Source organism: Cavia porcellus, unplaced genomic scaffold, assembly GCF_034190915.1.
Source record: "Cavia porcellus strain 051 isolate PalLab524CR breed Dunkin Hartley unplaced genomic scaffold, mCavPor4.1 scaffold_3, whole genome shotgun sequence".
Lineage (NCBI taxonomy): Eukaryota > Metazoa > Chordata > Mammalia > Rodentia > Caviidae > Cavia > Cavia porcellus.
In genome coordinates this window covers 106,119,761-106,133,874 of record NW_026947486.1, presented here as the reverse complement: position 1 = coordinate 106,133,874, position 14,114 = coordinate 106,119,761, and the positions used below count along the sequence as shown (strand labels likewise).

At 37.7% G+C, this 14,114-nt stretch overlaps 1 long non-coding RNA gene and 1 pseudogene across 1 annotated transcript; both read right to left on the bottom strand.

Moving 5' to 3' along the window:
• Positions 1-217: 217 nt before the first annotated feature.
• On the bottom strand, positions 218-336 carry LOC111755413 (small nucleolar RNA SNORA2/SNORA34 family; annotated as a pseudogene).
• Positions 337-2,226: 1,890 nt separating this feature from the next.
• On the bottom strand, positions 2,227-11,818 carry LOC134475378 (uncharacterized). The gene is made up of 3 exons (XR_010046483.1): positions 11,708-11,818; positions 9,841-9,998; positions 2,227-2,393 (listed from the first exon to the last, which is right to left on the bottom strand). It is a non-coding gene; the product is annotated as an uncharacterized LOC134475378 (long non-coding RNA).
• Between the last annotated feature and the right edge of the window lie 2,296 nt (positions 11,819-14,114).

Below are 14,114 nucleotides of genomic sequence, written 5' to 3'. Positions count from 1 at the left end.
GCATGCATGGGTCCCAGTAAACACTGGTGGCTCCTGTCCTGGGAGCCTGCCACACTCACAGCCACTCACGAGGTGGGGCAAGGGGTTGCTTTGTTTCCTAGCACTCCAGGTCCCAGCATGATGCAGGTCCCAGTAAATGCCACCTGTGGCTCCCATCCTGGGCTGCCACAGCCTGCCAAGCTCACAGCTGCTCACCGGGGGGGGAGGGGTTGCTTCAAGCTGTTTCTTTCACTGCCCAAGTTCTGAAATGGCCAACAGACTATAGAAAGACATCTCTTTAGGCTCCTCCTTGAAACCAACAGCATCAGGAACCTGCCAGCCTTGATTCAGGGACAGCTAATGCTGGAACTTTAACAACTTTTTAAGGTGACAATATGTAATATATAAACTGTTGATTTTACAAAATTAATTTTTTTGAATTCTGTATTATTCTGCCTTTTTTCTATTTTTTAAAAACTTTCTTTTTCTTTCTTTAAAATAAAAAGATTTCTTCTAATGACACCATAATTCCAAATCTTCTTTTTAAGATGTTTTTTCTTGGAACATATTTAATTTTATCATTCATTTATTCAAAACATTCTTACGGAGACCTTGTATTTACCTAGCAGTGTGCTAGGCACTGGAGCAAAAGTCCAGAATAAAATAGACATAGCTCCTGATACCTAATGCCTGCACTCTCCCTAAAAGAAATTAACATGAAATAAACCATTATAGAATTCATTATTGGCTCCGATCTGCATCCCTAGAGCTTTTCCAACTCCCACCTTCAAATCTGACAGTTTACTCACTCTAGATTAATCACCTATTCCTAAACATGCCCTGGACTTTGCATCTCTCTAGAATTTTCAAGATTATTTTATCTTTTTATTTTATTACAGAGTCTGAATGGACATATACCTCTATGAAAGTGGAGAAGTATGCAATAAATATGTGAAAAAGTTGCTCAGCATCACTAATCAACATAGAAAATAAATCAAAATCATAAGGCCACTTCATACAGCCTACAGGGGTTATAATGTAAAGCTGAACAGTGGAAGGTTTGGTTAAAAAATAAAGAGATGTGGAACTGTTATTGCCACTTGAGAGAATAATTTGGCAGTTCCTTGAAAACAAAACATAGAATTACAATGTAACCCAGCAATTTTGCTTCTAAGTATACAACCCAAGAGAATTGAAAACATATGTTCACAAAAAAACTTTATAAAAATGTTAATAGTAGCATTACTCAGGCTACCAAAAGGTGCAAGAAATCCAAATATCCATCAATTGATGAATGAAAATACAAAATTTGATCTATGCATACACAATATGCATGGAATATTATTTGTTAATAAAAACAATGAAATACATATGCTGTGACATCATGAACCTTGAAAATAATCATGCTAAGTGAAAGAAATAATTCATATGAGGACTTACAGTATCCATTTATATGAAATACTCAGAAAAAAATCCACAAAATAGGAAGTCCATCAATTTTTGCTTCATGGTTAGGAGAATAGGAAGAGAATATGACTGCTGACAGGTATGAATTTGGGTGGGGGAGAGGTGATGGAATTCATCTAGGTTAATGTCACAGTAGCACAGCACTATGAATACTCTAAGAAATTCAGGGAGTTGTACATTTTTAAGTGGTGAATACATACTATATAGCATAGTAGTATAGTACATATAATTATTTGATAATAATATATTCAATATATAATAGTATATTCAATCAATCTGATCCTCAAAAGAATTACCATATGAACCAGAATTCCTACTTCAGAGGATACACACACATTCAAAAGAACTGAAACCAGGATGTCAGAGAGCTATTTGCGCACGTAGGTGCATAGCAGCGCCAATAGGCATGCGACCCAAGTAATTCAAAAATCCATTGAGAGTGCTTGCCTAGCATGTATAAGGGGTTCAGCCATCAGCAGTGCAAAAAAACAAAATGAAAGCAAAATGTGGTACCCGCATACAATGCAATACTGTGCACCCAGTGAAGGAAGGAATTCGGTTGTATGCTATATAACATAAATGAAATTTATACTTGAGGACATGATGCTAAATGATACCTCGGTCACAAAAGGACAGGTACTCTGTGGTTCTACTTTTGTGACTGATAGAAGTTCAATATGTTCGCAAGAATCCGTATGTTGGAAACTTGACCTTAATGTAACAGTATTAAAAGGTGGGAACTTTAACATGTGATTAGACCACGAAGACGATACACTCATAAATGGATTCAACCTTTATTGTGGGAGAAGGTTACTTATAAAAGAATAAGTTCAGTTTTCTTCTCTCTCCCTCTTCCCTTCTCATCTTCCCTCTTGCCTTCACACCTTCAGCCTGAATGCCACTGCCAGATCCTTTGCCCTCAGTCTTAGACACACAATGTTCCAGAGCTGTGGGAAATAAAATTTTTAATAAATTACCCAGTCTCTGGTATTCTGTTATAGTAGCACAAAATGGAGTAAGACATTGAAGTATGTAAAATGGTTGAATTCATGGCCATAGAAAATATAATGGTAGTTACCATGGGCTGAGAATAATAGAAATGGTAAGTCATTGTTCAGAGGTATAAAAATTGTGGCAGTAATTAGAAATTGCCAATAAGCCAGGCATAGTGGTGCCCATCTATGATCCCAGCATTCTAGAAGGCTGAAGTAGGAGGATGACAGGTTTGAGCATAGCCTGGGCAATTTAACAACTTAGCAACACCTTGTCTCAAAAACAAAAATTTAAAAAGGGCCATGGATATAGCTCAGGTGTACAATACTTGAGTATCTTACACTAGGCCCCTCCTTCCATCTCCAGCACCAGAAAAAGAGGGAAAGGAAACAAATACAACAATTTTTGTATGTTGGTTCTATATTTTACAACTTTCCCAAATCTGTTTATTAGGTCTAAAAGTTTTCTTTTGCTTTTGCAGGCTAGCGGTTTAACCCCCATATCATGCGAGGCAAGAGTGCTACCTCTGAGCTACAACCCAGTCTTTTTTTTTTCTTTTGTAGTGTGAATTTTGAGAGAGCTTTCTATATACAAGATCATGTCATCTGTGATTAGTTTCACATTTTCTTTTCCAGTCTGAATGTCTTTCCTCCTCTTCTTGCACAACTTCCCTGGAAAGAACTTTCACTGCAATGTTGAAGTGGCAGGATTGGATATTTTTATAATTTTGTTGATCTTAAAAGAAAAACAGTCTTTCAGTCTTATGCATGATGTTAGCTGTTAGTAGGATTTTATTTCATAGATTTTTAAAATCAGGTTGAGAAAATTCTCTTCTATTACGAATAGAAGAGTTTTTATGGAGGCTCTTAGATTTTTATCAGATATTTTTCTACAACTATTAAAATTGTGATGTACTTTTGTTAATATATTTTGTTGACCAAATTTCAAATAGTGACCCAACCTTGCATTCCTCAGATAAATCCCATTCGGTGATGGTGTGAAGTTTTTATATAATGGGCCTCAGTTGCATTTTTATACACTAACAATGAACAATCCAACAATCAATTTAGCAAAATGGTTCCATTGAAAATAGCAAAAGCGCACGGGAATAAATTTAGCAAAATCTATACACTGAAAATTCTAGGAATTTGTTGAAAATTAAAGGATACCTAAATAAATAGAAGTGTATCTCTTACCCATGGTTTAAAAGTCTTTATTGTTAAGATGCTAATACATTCCAAAATGATCTACAGAGTTAACAAAATCCCTATCAAAATTCCGGGTGCCTCTTTTGAAGAAATGGACAAGTTGATCATAATATTCTTATGAAAACACAAGAGACTCCAAATAGACAAACTAATTTTCAAACTGAAGAGCAAAGCTGAAGGACTCATACTTCCCGAGCACAAAATCAATTGCAAAGTTACACTAGCAAAGACTATGTGATGCTGTCAATGGCTATACACATTGAAGAAAGGAATAGATTTGGGAGTCTAAAAAAATACTTTCACCAAACATGAAATCTATTCAGTAGGGAAAATGATCTTTCTTAACAAAAGGTGTCTTAACAATAATATTCATTGTATAAAGACAAATATGGGCCCCTAATTCATATCATATATAAAAATTAACCCCAAATATATCAAAGAACTAAATTTATAAAACTTTCAATAGATAGAAACATAGGCATAAATATTACTTATACAAGTTTTAAAAACTGAATATATGACATGTAAATACCTTTTGTCATTTTGTGAGTTGTGTTTTACTCTCCTGATAGAACCTTTCATGCTAAAGTTTATATTGATGAAGTCTGCTTCATCTAGGTTTTTTTTAGCATGTTTTGAGTACAATATCTTAACAAACCATTACTTAATTCAATGTCATGAAGATTTGTACCTATGTTCTGTGTAGGCAGCCCTTAAATTCCTGGGCTCAAGTAAGGCTCATGTACCTGGGACTACAGGTGGGCATCACCAACCTTGCTTATTTTTAAAAAAATACAATCATACTAGCGGATATAAAGTTGTATTTCATTGTGGGTTTGACTGATATTTCCCCAATGACTAATGAAATTATTAAATAACACATTCAAAAATGTTTTAAATGAGAAAAGGATTTGAATGGATATTTCTCCAAAGAATATAAACAAAAGGCCAATAAATACTTTAAAATGTGTTAAATACCACTAATCCTTTATTACTCTGGGTAATACAGTGAGACTATGCTCCCTAGTATATTTTTTAATTAAAAATAAAATTTAAAAGGATATGATCCAAAATCTACAATAAATATTGTATAAGGGTAAGAAACTGCTCAGAGGAAAAGTAATTGGGATAGGGGAAAGGAGGGAAGAAGGAAGAGAAAAAGAAAACACATAAATTTGTATGTGTGTGTGTATATATATATATATATATATATATATATATACAAGCTGAACATAATATTCTTCTGAAAATACAAGCAACTCCAAATAGATGAAATAATCTTTAAACTGAAGAGCAAAGTTGAAGGACTCACCATGTATATACACACTCACATACACATAAGATAGCTAAGAAGACTATTCTACTAATTGTATAAGTTCTTGAAAAAGGACAATTAATACTTATATGATTAGATCAGTTTTGTATGTCTACATCTGATAATCTAAGGAACTCTTTTGAGGGTAGCAATATGTAATGTGACAACCATTGTTAAATTCCTATCATCTTGTTTTGAAACTGGAGTCCTCAGACATTGCTAGCGGAATGAAATATGGCATAGTTGCTTTGGAAATAGTTTGGCAGTTCTCCAAAGTTCAATGTAAAGTCACTGTATCACCCAGCAATCCCTCTCCTAGGACCATGCCCAAGAAAACTAAAAACATATGTTTACAGGAAACCTAGACATAGAAGATCACAGCTGTAGTGTGCATAGTAGCCTAAAGTAGAGACAATCCAAATAGCCATTGACCAATGGCTTAATAAGCAAAATGTGACCTGTCCCCAAAATGGAATTCTACTCAACCACGAAAGAATAAAGTACTGACACATGCTTCTTCAAGATGTGTGAGCCTTGAAAATATGCTAAGTAAAAGAAACTGAATATGTAAGGCTATGCTGCTGTTATAGGAAATGCCTACAACAGTGAATCCATAGGGCAGACAGTACACTCCTGGCTGTCAGAGGGTGGGAAGAGGGGGCAATGGAGACTATATCAATGCCTAGGGAACTTCTTCAGGGTGACGAAAATATTCTGAGGTTACATATCCATGATAGTGCTGTAACACTGAATTATATAGTTTAAGTGGTAAAGTTTACATTTTGTGAATTTTATCTTAAAAGATTAACTAAAACACAACAGTCACCTCCTTGAGAACACTACTGCCACTTTAAAATGCACCTTCAGATACTGAGGAAAACTGCATCACCTATTGCTATACTACTGGATACGACCCAAGAAGGAGATGGGGTGCTCAGCTCACCTACCTATCAGATAAGTTGTACAGCTTATAGGAACTTTCTGTTGTTGATGCTTTTTGGAGGGACGTTGTTTTATTTTATGGGGGGTTGTGGGTTGGTACTAAGCATTGAACCCAGGGCCTTTATTTACACTAAGCTACATTTCCGTTCCCTTATTTTTTAATTTTTATTTTGAGACAGGGTCTTAGTAAGCTGCCCAGGCTGGACTCCAACTTTCACTCTTCTTGTCTCAAGGGGAAGAGCTGTGATCCACAACCATCCTTCACTCTGTGGAGCCGAGTGACATTACATGAAGTAATGCATTTATACCGCTGCCTTGGAGACAATAACAAGAGAGATAATCCCCACAACAACAATTGCTAACATTCAATCAGGCTTTACATTGAGTCCGTTTCTAGAGTTTTAAATTTGCATATCCTTTCATTTCAATCCTCAAACCAACCGACATGATAACCATTGGCTAAACCACGCAAATTTGCTAATGCTTTAGCTCAAGGAAGATTGGTTATGGTCTACTTCATACAGGTGAACCTAATATTATTATCATTATTCCCAGTTCATACATGAGTAAAGAGAGGCACAGGGAGACAAAAATAACTTCCAAGATCACATGCTACTAAAGTGTTAGGGATAGGATTTGAAATCTCTTTCTGATTCAGTGACTCCTAACAACTCTGTCTCCATAAAGTCACCATTCACTCAAGAAACATTGATCATGCGCTTCGTGCAATGCTAAGCACCACACGAAGAGTTGTGAATAAGACACAGCAAAATTTGCTTTCCTGGAGTTCACACTGTAGTATGGAAGATGCATGTGAAAATAAACCAGAAGGGCCACCCAACATCATGAACTAAGGGCAATTACAGAGGGCAATTGTAGAGGTAACGTGGAGAAGGGAGGTTTCTCTTAGTTTAAGCCTTCTGAAAAGGCGATGCCAAGACAGGATTAAAGGAGCATGGATTTTATTAGAGGAAATGCCTTTATGAGAGGAAATGGAAGGGAGCCAGCAAAGGGCTGGGAGAGTCATTAGACCATGAGGCAAGTCTGACAGAAATGGTTGGGGAACACTCCAGACTGCCGTGCATCTGAGAGGCTTGACAAAGCTGCTGTTGGGGACTTCTCGAGCATGTCTCCTGGGAACAAGTCTGCCTTAGCAACACTGCTGTCTTGAGTCACTGACAGGTGCACCCCAGTGCCTGGCCTTGAAGGAAATGTGGGGATGAATTTCAGAGCACAGCTGCTGGAGTGCTTGGTTGATAATGCTCCTGGGGGTTGTAAGAGTTCAGGTGCCTGCGTCACGGGGTTAAGCGTCAGCGAAGGCTTTCTGGCACTGTGGATTTTTACCCAGATTCCAAGATTAGACTCTCCTAGTAGATAGAGACAGTGTGAGGTTGGAGAGAAGAAATAAAGATACCGTAGGAACACCCAAGAAAAAATGTCATTTTAAAATTGCTCTTTTCAGGAACATAACAGCTTTGGGGCACAACCTAAGTTACCCAAGGTTGCAATGTCTTTTTTCCCTCCACTCACTCAAAGAAAAAATTCCTTAAGAATCTTTAAAGGTATCCTAAGCCAGTAAAATGGACCAGACCTCTTCTGCTTTCCTCCCACAGCCTTCCATTCTCAAGGAAGCAGTACTGCCAGGTAGACAGCAGATCTGAAAATTTCCAATGCATGCAGTTTGCGTCCTAAATGAGCCCACCAAATGGGCACCCTACACCATCATTTTGAAGGTTCCCTAAGAGCTCAAAACCCCAACATCACACCACAATGTGTCAAAGCTCTCCAGATGCCCACATTCCCCTCCATGAGTGTACTTCTTTCTAACAGGCTTTTCTGTGCCTCTCACCAAAGTGCCAAACAATTCTTTTCTGTGATGTAAATCCAGAACCTAAAAGCTAGTTGGATGTGGTGATACACACCTGTGATCCCAGTGCTCCAGAAGCTTGAGGCAGGAGGACTGCAAGTTTTAGTCCAGCCTGGGCAACTTAGTGAGACCCTGACTCAAAATAAAAATTAAAAAAAATTAAAGGGCTGGGAATAGAGCGCAGGGTAGGGTCTCTGCATTCAATTCCCAATACAAAGACAAAAACCCTACAACCTATCCAATTTATACAATGAGTAGGTGAACTGAGGACCCCATCACTCCTTTGGAGGTACCTCTTTGGGTCCTATTCAGTAATAAGTATAAGGGAGAAAACAATATTATGCAATAAAGCAGAATATCTGACTGGCTATGGTATTTGCAAAACTTCATACCACAGCAGTTATGGGACTCGGTCTTTAGACCTTGTTTGCTTTTCTTTCTTTGTTTTTCTTTCTTTTGAGATAGGAACTCGATATGTTGCCAAGGCTGGCCTTGAACTCCTTGTGATCTTCCTGCCTCTGCCTCCAGAGCACAGGAATTAGAGGCATGCACCATCATACCCAGCTGGAGCTCTCAACAGAATTTTTCTTGTACTGGCTTATCCCTAGGTACTTACTCTTATAAGCTAGTTCTTATTTAAAATGTTACAAAATAAAATTAGGTTTCTATTGAATGCTGCATTGTTCACTGTAATTCAGCTCATCATTTAACACATGGAAAATTTTGTGGATTAATCTTCAGTCATTCTAGGCAGAGTACTTCTAAAAGATGTATGAGTTCATTTACATGTTTATCTGCTCTCTTCTCGTTGAGAGTTGGATTGTTCTTCTGCCTGATGATTAGAATGAATTGGATAGTTTGAACTCATCCATCAGATTTGGAAATGATCTCTTAATTGACGAGTAATGTTTAACAGTTAATTGAACATTTCTACCATGAACTTCGATTTTTCTTAAGCACGGAAATTGCACAGCAGAACCAGGGACAAGTGAAGTCGATCACACAAACATCTTTCTATGGCTGTCTTGCTCTCTGCAATATCCCTGCTTCATCGCAAAACTGCTAGGCATACAGTAGGCCACTCAAGAATACTGTGTTTCAGTTTTAATGCATTTCAGAATGTCAAATATATAGGAGTAAATAGTATGTTTGCTATGGCTGGCTACTGAGAAGTTTAAGCTGATCTTATAATATTCTTTAAATATCTATCTGTATGTCACCAACTCATCAAGAAAGATTATATGGTGTTTGATTCCTATGCCCTATCAGAAATATTTCTTACATCTTTCCCTCCCTTCTTCCTTCCAAAGCACCACCACAGAACTACCTAAAAGTTACAATAAGAATCCAGGCCTAACCTCTAACACACATGGACCTTCTTTAGCTGAGAACAGAGAAAATAATTTCCTATTGAAGAACTCTTTCAACCACGATAACTGATCTCCTATATCCTGATGAGAAAGTGATGGCCTTCATTCATTTTAGCATTTCCAGAATGTGTGCCAACCAAGAGGCATTCATATTTCTTTCAGTTTGTGCAAATGAAGAAGCACTATATTTCTTCCAAGTTTCAAATAAGTATTTTAATGAAACTATTTGTTAGAAAATTTTAATGTGCATATTATTGACTAACTATAGCCAAGTTATATTATAGCATCCCCTGAAAATTGCTACATGGAGTATATACCAGACTTGCCATTCGTCTTTCTTTGACACTTGCATTTTGGCAATCTATTTTTCTCCTTGTATTATCCATTTATTTCATTGGCCTTTTAGTCTTGTCTCCAGAAATGATTTACCTGAACAGGTGTCAATATCTCAGGACATTGTTACTTGTTAGTCTGAGGAAGGGACATCAAGATGAATTTAATAGAGAAAATATCTAAGAGGGAAAATTAGGAGGAGAAGCGAAAGGAGACTAGAAGAGCTGTCAAACAGTAAGAGATACATGTGGACCTTTGTAGAGGAGAGAAGGAGGGAAGAAGATTGGGTAAGAAAAATTTTAGACTGCAGTGCAGTTACAAGAAAGTTTTAGTCAGACCAGCAAAGGACCCCGGATCCAGACTCACTCTTTGGACAGCTCCACAGGTCTCAGGAGTGGATTGGCTTTAATATCCTCAATGTGCTCCATCATAGGTCGCAAGCACTGTATAGGGAACTTGGCCTCAAGAAAACACAGGAGAGTTTTGCAGGGCTCAGCCACTGGGGTCATTCTTCAGTCAGGCTCCTTGAATTTAGATCGGAAAGGAGACGATCATGGCTGCCACAATACTCTTATAAGAAAATAGAGGTTTACATCCCCAACTTCATACTCCTTACCAAAGGCTCATGATAAGAAGCAAACTAATATAGTACAGAGGCCAGACACTCACAGGTTCATTCAGATCATACTTGAGGGAGATGTTATGGCTTGTATCTAGAAGTCCTCTCAAAGCCTCCTGTGGTCATTGGTGGGAAGTTTGAAAAGTGGCTGGATTAGGGTGTATGAATCTGAATTAAAGGTGAGATACTGGGATTAAGGGTGTGGATAATGGAAACTCCAATTTGGGTATGGCTGGCACCAGTCAATAAACTTATAGACTGGGTAGAATATAAAGGGACAAAAAGGAACAGGCTGCAACAGCTGATACTGCTGCTGATTCTTTGCTGTCCCCTGCCTGCTTTGCCATAGCCTGCTTCTTTTCTGCTATGTCTGTCTGCCATGCCAGCCAACTAAGGATTGAAACCTCTACAAACCGTAAGCTGAAATAAACTTTTCCTCCTTTTACTTTAGGTGTCCAGTATTTTGTCTTAGCAATGAGAAAACTAACTAAGGCAGGTTACAACTAAGCACCTGACCTTTTACTCTCATAGAAATGAGCTCAGGTTTCACTTCTCCACTCCCTCTGAATCATTATAAAAATATTTAACAAAAACTAAGTGAAGTCTTTAAATTTTGTATCTGTTACTCAGGATTAAACCTGGAGCCTTTTGCACTAAGCAACAACCCTAATCCTTTTTTTCAATTGTGAGACAGGATCTCTATAAGATGCCCAGGCTGAACTCAATCCTTCTGCCTCAGACTCCCAGGAGTGTGAAATTACAGGTATATGTCACCATGCCCAGCTCAAGGATTTAAATCTAATGTCCATCTTTTATGAAACACCAGAGATAAGGAATAAGTTGAAGGACATCAAGACGAAACCACAAGGAAATCAAAAACAAGAGGTGAGCATTCCATAAGACAACTGAGCAGGTATCTCAAAAATTCAATGGCATGCAGGGAAACAAGCAGAGGGAGCAACATGACTAGACTGGAAAAATCTTGGATTGGAGTCTCGTTTGAATAAGCCAACTGTAAAAGTTGTTTCTGAAATAGAGAAATTTAAATGCAGAATGAGTGTTAAAGGATATTAGAAAGTTATTAAGTTTGTTAGAAGTAGTAATTCCACTGTGGTTATGTGGGGAAACTTTCCTTTTTTGTCAGTTATGCATACAGAAATTACACAGATGTAAAATATGCTTTCTGCAACTTATAGTATTTCAAATATAAAGTAAATATAGTAAATTCTTATCATTGTTACATCTAATTGTTATGAGTGTTTATTCTACTATTTATTCTGCTTATCTGTATGTTTGAAAACGTTTGTTTCAGATACTTAGAAGCTAAAGGAATTCATTACCACCAGAACTGCAACACAGGAAATGTTAAAGGAAGTCTTTCAGGCAAAAAGCAAATGTTACCAGATGGAAACTGAATGCACACAAACGAATGAAGAACACCTGAAATAGGAACCAGACAAGCACACAACTTTTTCACTTACTTTTCAAATCTTCTAAAATAATTGAATATTTTCCACTTGGACTCCAACTAGAAATTAAACAATCTTTGGAAGATTGAAAAACTGCATTTGTCCATAATTATCTATGGGTGATTATGAATAAAAATGTGGTTACCTGCTTCTCTAGGCAGTTAGAGGTCCAGCAAGTCTGGTCCTTACTTTCTCTTGGCAATGGTTGTTATGAAATGAACAATGGTTGAGTTTAATCTTTTATGGGAAGGAAAACTGGGAAAAAAGGAGAGTATTATTCACCTTCTTGGGTTAACAGGCTGAAAATTTTCTAGTTACAGAGAATGTACGATCAGAGAAGGCAAGTTGAAACCCCTCCACCTTTAAGTTTGTATCTAATCTGCTGAGACCCTAGACTTCACAACAAGCATGACTGCTGGCCATGCAAGCCCTACAGGGAAAACGAAAGGGTCTTGCCTTTTTTCTGGCAGTTGGTTGCCTGCACTAAGTATTTAACATGATTTTCTGTGGTTTGCAAGAGATATAGCTCTAAGGTATTTTTAAAAAATGAACACACTGTGAAATCAAGATTAGTAGTGCGCTTTCACCAGATAGAAGTTACTGTTTCCATGAAGGTGTGTGTTAGCATTTTCAGAAGGGCTAAGTCATTATTAAAAGCCAGTGAGCCAGGAAGGATTGCACATCCCTGAAATACCAGCAATCTGGGAGGCTGAGGAAAAAGGATTGCAAATCCGAGCCCAGCCTGACTGAATCAATGACGTTATGATCCTGTCTCAAAATAAAAATCAAAAAAGGCTAGAGATCAACTTTTCTCCTATCATCAGCTACTGGACAAGGTGATTTGCTCTACTTTATACAACACTGAAAATCTAGCCAGGGAAATTAGTCAAGGGACGGACATATAAGACAACCAGATTAAAAATGAAGAGGTGAAACTGACTCTATCCACAAATGATATGATCTTTATAAGAATAAAAATCTATACAGTACACACCAAAAACTCCACAAGAGTCAACCAGTGTTTATAAATCTTGCAAGATACAAATAGATATATAACTATCAGTTGAATTTCTATATATTTGGAATGAATAATCTAAAACTAAAATTAAGAAAAATAATTATATAAGCAATCTCATCTAAAAGAATTTAAAAAGTTAAGAGCATGCTTAATAAAAGAAATGTAAGGCCTGTACACTGAAAGCTACAAAACACCTTTTAATAAAATTAAGAAACTTAAATAAATAAAAAATCCTTTATCTGTGAATTGAAAGATACAATATTGTCAAAACATTGGTACTCACCTGTATTAAACCACAGAATCAACAAGTCCCCATCAATTTCATTTGACTTTTTCTTTTAACAGACATTATAAAGCTGATCCTAAAATAATTATGAAAATGAAGGAAACCTAGAGTAATCACAATACTCTTGAAAAAGAAAAAAGTTTATACTTCCCAAATTCAGAAACCTACAGTATCCAATGTTGTATAATGCTGGCCTAGCATAAACATGTAGATAAATGGAATAAAATTGAGTTAGGAATAAACTCTTACATGTGTGACCAATTTTTGAAAGGGGTTTTGAGACATTTCAGTGGAAAACAAAGTCTTTTAAATAAACAAACCACGATCCAATAACTAGATAGCCATATGTAAAAGAACAAAGTACTTATACACAGAAATTGACTCAAAATGGATCAAAGGTCAAAGTGAAAGAGCTAAAATTATAAAACTCTTAGAAGAAAAAGGAGATATAGGTCTTCATGGCCTTAGATGAGTTCATCAACTGAACATTAATATCATAAGTGGCAAAAAAATAAATTGGACTTCATCAAAATTAAAATCATCTGTGGGTATCCAAGCTAACCCCACAGTGGGTCCCAGAGATTCCAAACTCTGCCCAGCCAGGACCAAGGCCCCGGCACCATATACCAGACATGCACCCAGCTAGCTGTGTGGTTCAGAGGCTCTGAACTCCTCCCAACCAGACACAAGGTCCTGATGACACCACACTCTGGTGGCATACTCCACCTAGCCCCCTGGGTCCCAGAGGCTCTGAACTCCATTCATCCAGGTACAAGGCCATGCCACTATACTCCAGGGCTGTGTCCTTGTAAACTGCAAGAAGAATCTGAGCTCTGCCCAGCCCAGTATCCTAATGCGACCCATCAGTGAAACACTCAGCCAAACTCACAGGTCACAGAGGTACTGGTCCCAGCCCAGCCCAGAGCCCTAATGTCACCCATCAGGGAACAACCAGCCTAGCCAATGGATCTTGGAGAATTTGTAATCTTAATCTACCCATCAGTGCACAAGGACCCAGAGCCATAGTTCAAGGGTGTGTCCGTGCTAGCCACATGGGTCCTGGAGGTTCTGAACTCTGCCCAGCCAATAGTAAGTCCCCAGCACCATACACCAGTGCCGATCCCAGGCTAGCCATGTAGTCCAGATGCTCTGAACATCTCTCAATCAGACACAAGGCCCTGGCAGTGCCACACACTAGGAGCATGTTCCAGCTAGCCACCTGGGTCGTAGAGACTCTGAACTCCATCC